Raw genomic sequence first — 10,742 nt, 5'->3', positions numbered from 1 at the left:
CTCTGTCTTCTGCTCTCCAGTCGGCTGTGATGAAGCAGACATAACAAACTGTAGTGACCTGAGATGCGCTTGCCACTTGCTGTCACTGTAATCCCTTCCTTGAAGAGTTTCTTTGGTCTCTAAAATCATGCCATCCCTGATCAGAGAGCAGGAGAAAACTTCACCATCTGAGGACGTAGGATAAAGGAAAGGCAAGCTGGAGATGGGAAGCAAAAAACTCGGGACTACAGAGAAGAGGCCATGACCTGCTGTAGGAACTCAGTCGTGGGTCAGAGGTCAGCAAAGGTTACTGGCCCAATAAACAACCAGGAACTTAAGGAAGAAAAAAATAGTTCAGCACAATTTTCCTCAGTTTTATACCATATCATAAAAAAATATATCAGAAACCCCATAATATGTCTTGTTCTTTTCCACCTTGGCCTTGCATACCTACTATTACTGTCCCTGCTTCTGGCCAGTAGAAGCCTAGAAAGGTCAGGGCCTAGAACACAGATGTCAGGAGGAAGATTTTGGGCATCTTTGATTTGGGCAAGTTACCAGTCCATGAGCAAAGGAGAAATTTTTCTCCTGTATGTGCGAACGGAATAAAGAACCCTTTATTTAGAACCAGGCACACCAAGGAATCTGTAAGAAGCCGCTCCAAACCCTGAGACACTCTTAACTCCAGGGAATGAAGGGAGGGCTGCTGGAGAGGAGGTGGGGGAGGGGTAACTGGGTGGTGAGCAGTAAGGAGGGCACGTGATGTGATGAGCACTGGGTGTTATACACAACTCATGAATCACTGAACTCTACATCTGAAACTAATGATACACTGTATATTAATTAATTTAATTTAAATAAAATAAGTTTAAAAAAAGAAGCTGGTACAAAGATATGTAAAAATAATGACCACTTTTATGGAATGTTGGCAAAATCCAAATTTAATACAAAAGGATATTCTCTTATTTTTCTGTTTCAAAGTCCTGAATGTAAAAAAAAGCAAGAGCATGCCAATTGGAATGTAGGTTTGCAAAGTGTTTACAAAAAATTATTAATTTGGGGAGAAGGCAACATGTTTCAGCCAAGAACCCATGATTAAAATTCTCCAATAAATCCTTCCCAACTGAAAAAAAATTAATGATTTTTTTCAAGGTCTACTTGTGTGGATACAGCAGTTTTGAAGCAGGTCAAGGACCCATTTTTCTTCCCTGAATCTTCATACAAATGGGTTCCCTGGGGTCCCCTCTAAGCAAGAGATGAAGGTTCTTCTCAGTTGATTAAACTAAGTGGAGCTTCATGGGGAAAATGGGGTCACCAGAAAAATGATTTTCAGAAATCTGAATTTATCAGCAAATTATTGAGAGTACAGGCACAGTGAATAGATACACGGTAACAAAGCTCTCCTGCTGGTCAGAGAGGGGCAGCATTCAGGACAGCTCTTTCTTGTACCCGAAACCCATGTGGGCACAGGACAGACACCGCGGCGGCTCCCGCGGGAAGTTAGAGCGAAAGCTGCAGAGACCCCAGACGTGCCGTCTGTTTTTACCGAAGGAAAGCGGCTGGGCTTGACACGAGAGGCACCTCTGCTTCCAGTGACCAGGCAGGGGCCGAGGGGAGCATTCCGTTTCCAGGCCCCCCACCATTTGCTCACAGGCAGCTGCTAACAACCACCTCACCGAACTCCAGAGACTTCCTCGCTCAGAGCCTGCCTGAGGGACCTTGGGGAGGGAGGGTGATTCGCGTGAAAGGTTCATGCAGAGATCTGCCCGCGTCAGGTGAGCGAGCTCCAGGTTCCCAGTGCGCTCTGTGCACCTGTCAGCGTGCTAGCTACCTGCGACATGAGCAGTGATCAGAAGGTCCTTCCTCCTGGGCTCAATTTGCCTTCCTTCGGGGCATCCGGTCAGCTGCAATGCAGAACGAGGCTTGGTCTGGTGCCCTGTGACCCTCGTGTCACCCTCAGCTCACTCGTTAGATCGGCCAAGATCAGCAGCTCACTGGGAGGCCTTTTGATGAGGGTGGTTGGCCGTCTGGATCTCTTGGGTTCTCGTTAGTTCTCTGCGCTTGGTGCATCTCAAGTCATCCCGAGGCTGGAAGGTGGGGCACTGGACATCACTAAAAGCTCAGGTTGATTTGGAGTCTGGGGCTCAGGATCATGTTTACCCCACACTGCTTCCTCCCCAAAAGAGCCCCCAGAAGTCAGAGGGAGTAAGCCCTTGAGACTCACAAACTTGTGTGACTTGGGCTTCCTGCAGACAAGCACAGACTCTACACTTGCGAAACCCAACCTTCACCCCATGAGGGCACCCAGCAGGGAGGGAGGCAGGAGGGGTCAAAAGGTTTCATAAGAAAGCTGTTCTTCTATGTGTTCCTATGTGTTCTCCTATGTGCCTTGGGTTATTTTCTCCTTTGCCATCTTTTTCCACATTTCCCCTTTTCCTCGCCATTTTCCTTTACATTTTTCTCTGTGGTCTTTTAAATGATCTCTTATTGTTAGATATCATTTATTGTTAAATATTGCAATAAACTACATACAGCATTTCAATATATATTGGATTTGGGGAAGGGGGAGCCAGTGGTATGCAGAAGACAGGCAAATACGCTAAGTTATTTCTAGTTTTCCCTGTATGTTCTAGTGGTTGAGTTGAATAGTAGGCTAATGGGAATAAATATTTAACAGGCAACTTTATTTTTTTATTGTTTTTTAAAGGATTTTATTTATTTGTTTGAGAGAGAGAGAGACAGAGCATGTGCAAGGGGGAGAGGCAGAGGGAGAGGGAGAAGCAGACTCCCTGCTGAACAGGAAACCAGACACAGGGCTCAATCCCAGGACCCTGGGGTCATGACCTGAGCCGAAGGCAGATGCTTCACTGACTGAGCCACCCAGGAGCCCCAATGGGAAACTTTGAATGGTAGATTCAGCGGAATTCAAGCTGGAGGATTTTTCTAGAACTCCAGTTACCAGCTGAATTGTCAAGGTCATTTTACTGTCCTCCAAGATCAAGGACAGGCAGGTTCTCGGCAATGAGCATCCCGGAGTCATTACTCAGCCATGTGGAAATCACCTCCATCCGCACAGTCAGCTATTCCCCCTTCCGAACCAAGCTCTGTAGCTATCATGAACCTTCCCCTTCATACTGCTGTTTACTTTAGGGGCATACGCAGAATTGGGGTAACAAGAGCTGCCTCTCATTGCGTGCTTTCTCATCAGGTGCTACATTAGACATTTCACGTTGTTTTTTTCACGACAGCTGAGTGAGGTAGGCAGTATTATCCCCATTGTACAGAAGAAGGAACTAGAGTTCAAGGAACGTTAATAACTTGCCTGAGTTGGTGCAGCTAAAAGGGATGGATTTGAATTAGTTCCGTTTGGATCCCAGAACCAATGATCTAACTGCTCCATCATGCTATCAGTGAGGTGCTAGAATAACCCTCCTGTCTCACCTGTGCCCCACACCTCCCTCTTCCAACATGGAGGCAGAGCAGAGGGTCCGTGTGTTTGTTGCTGCAGAAGACGTGAGTCCCAGAGCTCTGTGTTGCTCACATCTGCGGTTACGTTGGATGTCTGACGAACATGCCACCTTGTCTGAGTGCAAGATACGGCACACATGTGGTCAGGCTTGGGAAGCGCCTGCCCCAGAAGCAGAATCTTCACACCCTGGAACTGGGAGACATCCTCAGATGAGTTTTCTGGATCACCTCTTACATGGAGCTCATGTTGAAGCCTTCTTGAGTGACATGATTCTCCTCTGTGGAAAGTGAAGCTACAACAGGACACCACAAACACAGGGAGAGACACAAACGCTGTACCGACGGCCCCCGGGACAGTGGGAAGAGCGGGAACCTGAAAGAGGGTGTGTTTTTTAATATATCGCTTAAACTCTCTGATCTCCATTTTCTCATATTTAAAAGGGAGATAATAATTTCCCTCAGAGTTGTCATGTATTCCATGCAAGAGCACCTAGCATAGTCCTGGCATATAATATATTTTCAGTAAATGTTAGAAATGGGAAAAGAACGGTCCAGCAGATTTTCAGTTGATTTCAGATCTATCAACTTCTTCTCAGGGTGAGGCGTGGATGTGGCCCTCCCGAGCTCCACATAAAGATTCACATGCAGCAAACAAGGGCTCCATGAGGGGAAAAGGCAGTTTGAGGGACTCTACTGTTTGAAATCAACCAGAACAAAAGCTAGGAATTTTGGTAGCAAGTTGTGTTTTCTTTGTTATTTTCATGAGCATAAAGCCCAAGAACTGTACCATTTCAGAATATCCAGAGCCAGTTGTCCCAAGAAGCTAACTTTCTCAACTATGAGTGTAGATTGGAAGTGTAGACCATCAGTAATCAGCAAAATCAGTTCCCAGGATATTTTTTCAACAAACCCCCTTATGACAGCCATGCCAGTGCTGCCATGCACTCTGCCAGATTTAATCACACATTGGAGCAGAGCACGCATGCCCAATGCTGAGGTGAGTTCTGTAAGAAGTGCTCATAGCCAGCCCTTGGCACCTGGTCATCTCCTATTGGCTTTCCTGAGGAAAAGCATTTGTAATACCCGGTTAACCTGACTGAACATCAGCAATAATTCGGCGAAGACTCATGCAGTACCTATTAAAGGGAGGATGTATCTACTACCTAGTAAAGGTAGTCTGGCATATTGTAAATAATACTTTTGAATAAATGAATGAATGAATTAACATTACAAATCAAGTAATCTCTGTTTAGAATTTATGTTGCCCTGGAATTTCCCAATGTTCAAAGAAGACCCTCATTACTAGTATTTCAACGGCACCCTATTTTGAAAGTGTCTGGATCATGGGATCAATAAAAGATAAATTTGAAAAACCTTTCAGAATTAAGTGTATCAAGTTGTCTGAATATAAAGAGACACAACAAAATCAGAGTTTACAATGTTTCTGTCCCACACAAAAAAGAATTTATCCAATCTATGATGAGGCTGCCTCTCAAAATAACCTATTTACCTATGTCTTCTTAATTCCTCTATGTTTTTCTTTCACAAAAATATTACCATAATCTTAATTTAGGAACAATGATTATCATTAAAATGCAATTCTTTTTTAGAGTCACTGGGCTAACAACAAAAACAACTCGTCTGACTGGTTTTGTTATATTTTGTCACTATTAGACTCAATGTGACGTTAAGAAATAAAGTTAAGCCGCTTGCGCTCCTTTTCACCTTCCAAGACCAAAGACTCCTCAGGCTGATGATGACATTTTCAGGATGTGGAATGCTCATCCACAGTCTTTTGCTACACACCCAATACAAAAGAAGTGCCTAATCCCAAGGAATTTACCATATAATAAGAAAACGTATATCTCAAAAATTGAATTTAGTATGAGATCAGGATCAGAAGATTTTAGAGCTGGAAGGGTCTTTATATCTGAACTTTACTATCCTATATGCAATAAAAGACTAAAACCCAGAGTCTGTGCTGGATGTCACTGAGAACATGGCAAAAACATTTAAGTGACAGAACAGTGTGCTTAACCACATGTAAGTGAAGGGAAAAGTAAACAATGGGGTCAACAAGATTCGGAATGGGAGTTCCAAGAGGCAGGCTGGAGTAGTCGGGGGTGGGGGTGTCTCGTGGGAAAAGTGACCTGGTTACCGCAGTGCAGCATCAGGGTATGCGCTCTGCCTGACCCACGGCACCCAGGGGGCATTGGGGGCGTTCTAACTCCAGACGATCTAGACTGCAAATTGGCCTGAGCATAGCCTCTGTGGTCTGTGTTCTTTTCTGCTGGGGTGGCTTTTTCTCTGTCTCTTGTTTTGTTTTCTTCTGAACTGCAGTATTTTGTGTGGGTTCAATACTGTTAATTGACACAAATTCTTATAAATAAGTGGAATAGAAATCCTACTTGTTTCCTAAATAGATCTGAACATACTCAGTAGTAATAGCCTTTCCCCAAGCCCCTGGGCCTTCATCTGCTCGCCAACTCCGAGATTTTAAAAAAACACATTATATTTTTAACAGTTTCAAAGAATCACTTTGGTTTTTAAAAAAATTCAATAAAATCACACTTTTAATAATCTATAAAATGATCTGTAAACATTGAATGAGCAAGGTTTTAGAGGATGAAGGAACAATTGGCTTTGTGGTGGGGTTTGCGCTAATGTTTACTCACTGTTGCCCCCGCGTGGCCACTCTTCAGATTGCACGTGGCAGAATGTGTTACAACCTAATCAAATTCAAGGGAGAATAAGATAGAATAGGTTGGTCCCTGTATCCCCTAGCTCCTAAAAACCATCATATAACTTATGAATGATATTCTAAATCAGAGCATATCTTCGCTCTGTAGTGACACAGCTGCAATCATCGTCCTGGAGCGTTCCTGGTCCCCCTGCCCCCTGCTCTGCCAACCCTGCACACCCCCAGTCCGCCTGAGCACCCCCTGTAGTGGCATTTTCACACCATGCTGTCATTCGTTGTCTCTCGGTCTGTCCTTTCTGCTGGGAGTAGATCTCTCTCGCAGCTGCCTGGCTCGATGACAGGTGGATGAATGGTTTTGGGATCTTTTGTCCTGGAACAGCAGGGATCCTTCAAAACCCTGATGGGCAGGGTGAGTCTCTGTCCCTCTGTGTGCCCCCAGCCTCGGTGGAGCATGGTGCCCAGGACAAGGGATTTGAGAGTCCTCCCACATGAAGTTTGTTCTGTGAAGGTGGATTCCTTCTGATATCATTATGTAACCACATAACGTGGCCGTTACTGTGAGACAGAAAGCCTGCTACTGTATTGTATTCTACTTGCATACCGTGGCTAGCAAACAGTGAACATGCACTCACACTCACACGCTCACACTCACACCTCCGTCTCTGAGCATCACTACCATGTAAACCACAGTGAATTCCCACTGCATTGTAGACATGCACACGTGCCGTTAAAGGTATAAACAGAGGGGGATGGATATGGAGGTCTGGCTAAAATGATGGAAGTCCTTGCCTATGGGTGTAAAGAAATGAGATTTTACCCAGAAGGCACTACGTTCTATTCAAAGGCGTGACGTGTTTTATCATCTTTAGAACAGGGATCGGCACAGAGTTTTCTGTGACGTCTTCTGTAAAGATTTTCTGTTAGGTGTTGCAATCCATGTGGTCTCTCGGACAACGACTCCACTCTCGCATTGTGGCTCGAAAGCAGCCACAGACCGCACATAACTAATGTGTGTGGCTGTGTTCCAGCACGCTTTGTTTACAGAATACAGGGGGAGGTTACGTTTGGTCCATGGGTAGTAGTTGCCCACACCCCAGATTTGCAACCTGATGGACGATGGGTGAGAGGGCTCTTATTTTCAAATGGCAGAGTGGGCATACACCGGGAGGTCCCTGCCTGACCCCGGTCCCTAAATTTGAAAGGAAAAAAGGATGATAGCGAGATTGGCCAACAAGTAACACTTCAGAAATTCCCCTGCATTTATCTGTATTCCTCAAGCTTCCCACGAGATGTTCGTCTGTGTTGAATTACGTGTAGGTATTGTTTTGCTGAATATGTCCCCATTGCCTGGCGGGTATATCTTGCGGGTTATATACCTCGCAGACGGTCACCTCGTTCAGGCCAAGACCATGAGCACATTTATGGTTCTCATGAGTCAGTGGAGGACCCAGCATGTGTGGGCTTCAGGACGAGTTTGATTCAGCCCTCAGCAATGTTATTGAGCACCTGGCTTGCTGGGCCCTCTGGGGCACTGGCACTGGCCATGCCTCGGACGCTTCTGCGGTCGTGATGGAGAAGCGTCTGGCCTGGGTGGTTCATCCCAAGCTTTGCTCTGCAGGCCAAGACCCGAGGTTCCTGTCACCTCATTGGCTGGGACCAGGTCACATGCCCATGGATGAGCCAATCGCTGGAGCCAGGGAGTGGGACCGTGGAGACTGGCACAGGTTGTTAGGTCCTGTGTTGTAATGACTTTTCTAATTGCCGTGGTGGCAATATATTCTGAGATGCATTTGTTGATAAAACGAGTATTGATTTCTGGTAGTGAGTGAGTCCAAGGTGCTGGCTTAGTACCTAGCACCTCAGCCCCGGCACCTCGGTACTACTGTACTAATCTGCAGAGACAGTGGCTGAGAATGAGCAAAGTTGATGGAAACGGGTCTGGAATGCACAAGGTAATGGTGTGTGTGTGGGGGGGGGCGGGTATGGGGATTGGGGTTAATAGCGCTGGCCAACCTGCATCTCCAATTTACCTAGGTTCAAGAAGCTGCGAGTAATCCGTGGTGGTTCACCGTCAATAATTTTGCAGATGAAGAATATGCCTTTTGCATGGAGTATGGCAAGACTTGTTCCAAGTATTTTCTAGTTGGTACAGAAGTCGGGGAGAGCGGCACCCTCCATCTGCTAGGATAGGCGTGAGAGGCTGAGTGCTCTCAAGAAGGTGTCTGGCTTTCTCAGGACTCACTGTGAGTCTGCACACAGGACTGACGAGGACAGTTAAAGGTTTGTTCTAAGGCTGGAGTATTGGAAGAATGTGGTGCACCTCGTAATCCTGGGAAGAGGACAGATCTGGAGTCCACTGTGGAGTTGCTTCGTGAGAGCGGTGGTGATCTGCAGTGTCCAGCTAACGAGATGTCTGTCCTTTATTAAGTCGTGGGTGTGGTTTCTGTGACTTTGTCCTAACGGCTAGGGTTTCCAAGGAGTGGGATTTTTTTTACATCGCTGTAATATTTGGTCCCCCGAGAGTGGGCAAGTCCCGTTCTGCTGCTGAGAAGTGTGTCTCTAGCGGTTGGAGTGTGTATTACAGGCCTACAGGTAAATGGTGGGGTGGTTACAGTGGTCAGCAGGCTGTTGTTCTTGATGATTTTATGGGTGAATTCCGTATGATGAGATGTTAGATCTTATTAATAGGTATCCTCATTAAGTGCCCATAAAGAGTGCTTTTTCTGAGTTTAATAATAGATATATTTTTATCATTCCTAATAGCCCTCCTTGTACTTGGTATTTCAATGAGCAGTGCATTACAATGTTGCCTGCATTTTATTGGTGTATTGATGAGAATTTGGGTATGGAAAATGGTGGGAATGCCTCCACAAATGTACACTGGCACATCCAAATAATTATTAAGAAAATTTTATTTTTGACAACAAAATAGGAAGTATCCTCCTGTGATTCTTAGTTTAAGCCAGGGGAGGGGGCCATCTTTTGGTACTGGTAATGAGTACCATAGTCCCTCCTATGGAACATTATCAGATTCTACTGGGAACTTGGTCTTTGTTATTGTGGAAGAACCAAGATGGACAAATTATTTGTCTCCTGTTTCATTTTCCATGAACATTTTCACAATATTTGGTTTCACACCTCTACTATTCTGAAATTGTCCCAAATTTGGCACCGGCTGGCCCTTCTATGCAAAGGGTATGTTTGAGCCAAGAAAAAAATAGCTTCTGGGTGACTGGGAGACTCTAGGATCAGAATGCTGTCAGTAGGCAGTTACTGTGACCTTAGATTCCGAACCAGCTCCTGACACCCAGACTAAATAGATTTCAGATTTATAAACTTCAGATAGAAATTTTGTGCCCATGATGACAACCAAAGAATATGTGTAATTCTTAAACCTAACCCTAACCCCTAAATTTAACCCTAAAACTTAACACCACCCTAAACCCCAAACTGGAACCCTGAATACCAAACTTGAAATTGAACCCCACACCTGAACTCTGAACCATGAACCCAAACCCTAAACCAGAACTCTGAGTCATGAGCCCTGAACCAAAACCCTAGCCAGAACCCAGACTCCAAATTTGACCCTGAACTTTAACCCCTAAGCCCTAAGTCTTAAACCCTAAACCCTAAATCATAAGTGTAAAGCCCTAAACTCTAACTCTAACCATTACCCTCACCCTGATCCTAAACCCAAACCCTGATCTAGAACTCTGACCCAAACCTGAACCTGAACCCAAACCCAAACCCTTAACCACACTTTGTTTATGCATTCACCATTGATGGACATTTGCATGATTTCTACCTTTTGATTATTGTGAACATTGCTAGGGTTGGGGGTTAGGGTTAGGGTCTTGGATTGGGGTCAGGGCCAGGCTTGAGATCAGGCTCAGGTCAGAGTGTGGGTCTGCATCAAGATCAGGGCCAGGGTCATGTTCAGTGCCACTGGTTGGGTCAGGGACTGTTGTCATTCCATATTGTTTCCAAATAATTGTTCCTTAACTATTTTTGGAGAAGTTGGGGGCTATTGGGCTCCATTCTGCTTGAATTTCCAAAATTAAATGGACTCAGCTGGACCCAGAGAGGGAGCAGGTGCTTCCACTGAACTGTGAGCTCACCTGGTCCTGCACTGCCTCCACCGCCTGCAGAGGGCGCAGGACCCCAGCTCCCACCCGCAGCCGGGCATGCGCAGACGCTGTGACAGGAGCCTGGCCTCCTCAGGATCAGCCGTGGAGGCTTCCGGGGGATGTGGGTCCGCACCCACACTGACAGGACCCGCTGTGGAGGGCATGGGGTTGTGTCCATGCTGACTGGAGCCCGGCCTCCTCAGGACCCGCAGTGGAGGACGTGTTTCCGCGTCCACACCCACAGGACCCGCAGTGGAGGACCTGGGTGCGCGTCCACACCCACAGGGCCCGGGTCTCCTCAGGACCCGCCGCGGGAGGAGAAGATGAGGAGAAGCCGCCTGAGCGGGGACTGCCGAGGGCTCCGTGCTCACAGGACCCCGCGGAGGAAGGGCGCGCTGTGTAGACGGTGGGGTTTCCGTGGTTTGTGTGCGGTGCCGTGGGGTCGCTGGCGGGGCTGTGTGCGGGCT

Source organism: Ursus americanus, chromosome 3, assembly GCF_024610735.1.
Source record: "Ursus americanus isolate L20-20 chromosome 3, mUrsAme1.1.p, whole genome shotgun sequence".
Lineage (NCBI taxonomy): Eukaryota > Metazoa > Chordata > Mammalia > Carnivora > Ursidae > Ursus > Ursus americanus.
This window is presented reverse-complemented; position numbering follows the sequence as displayed.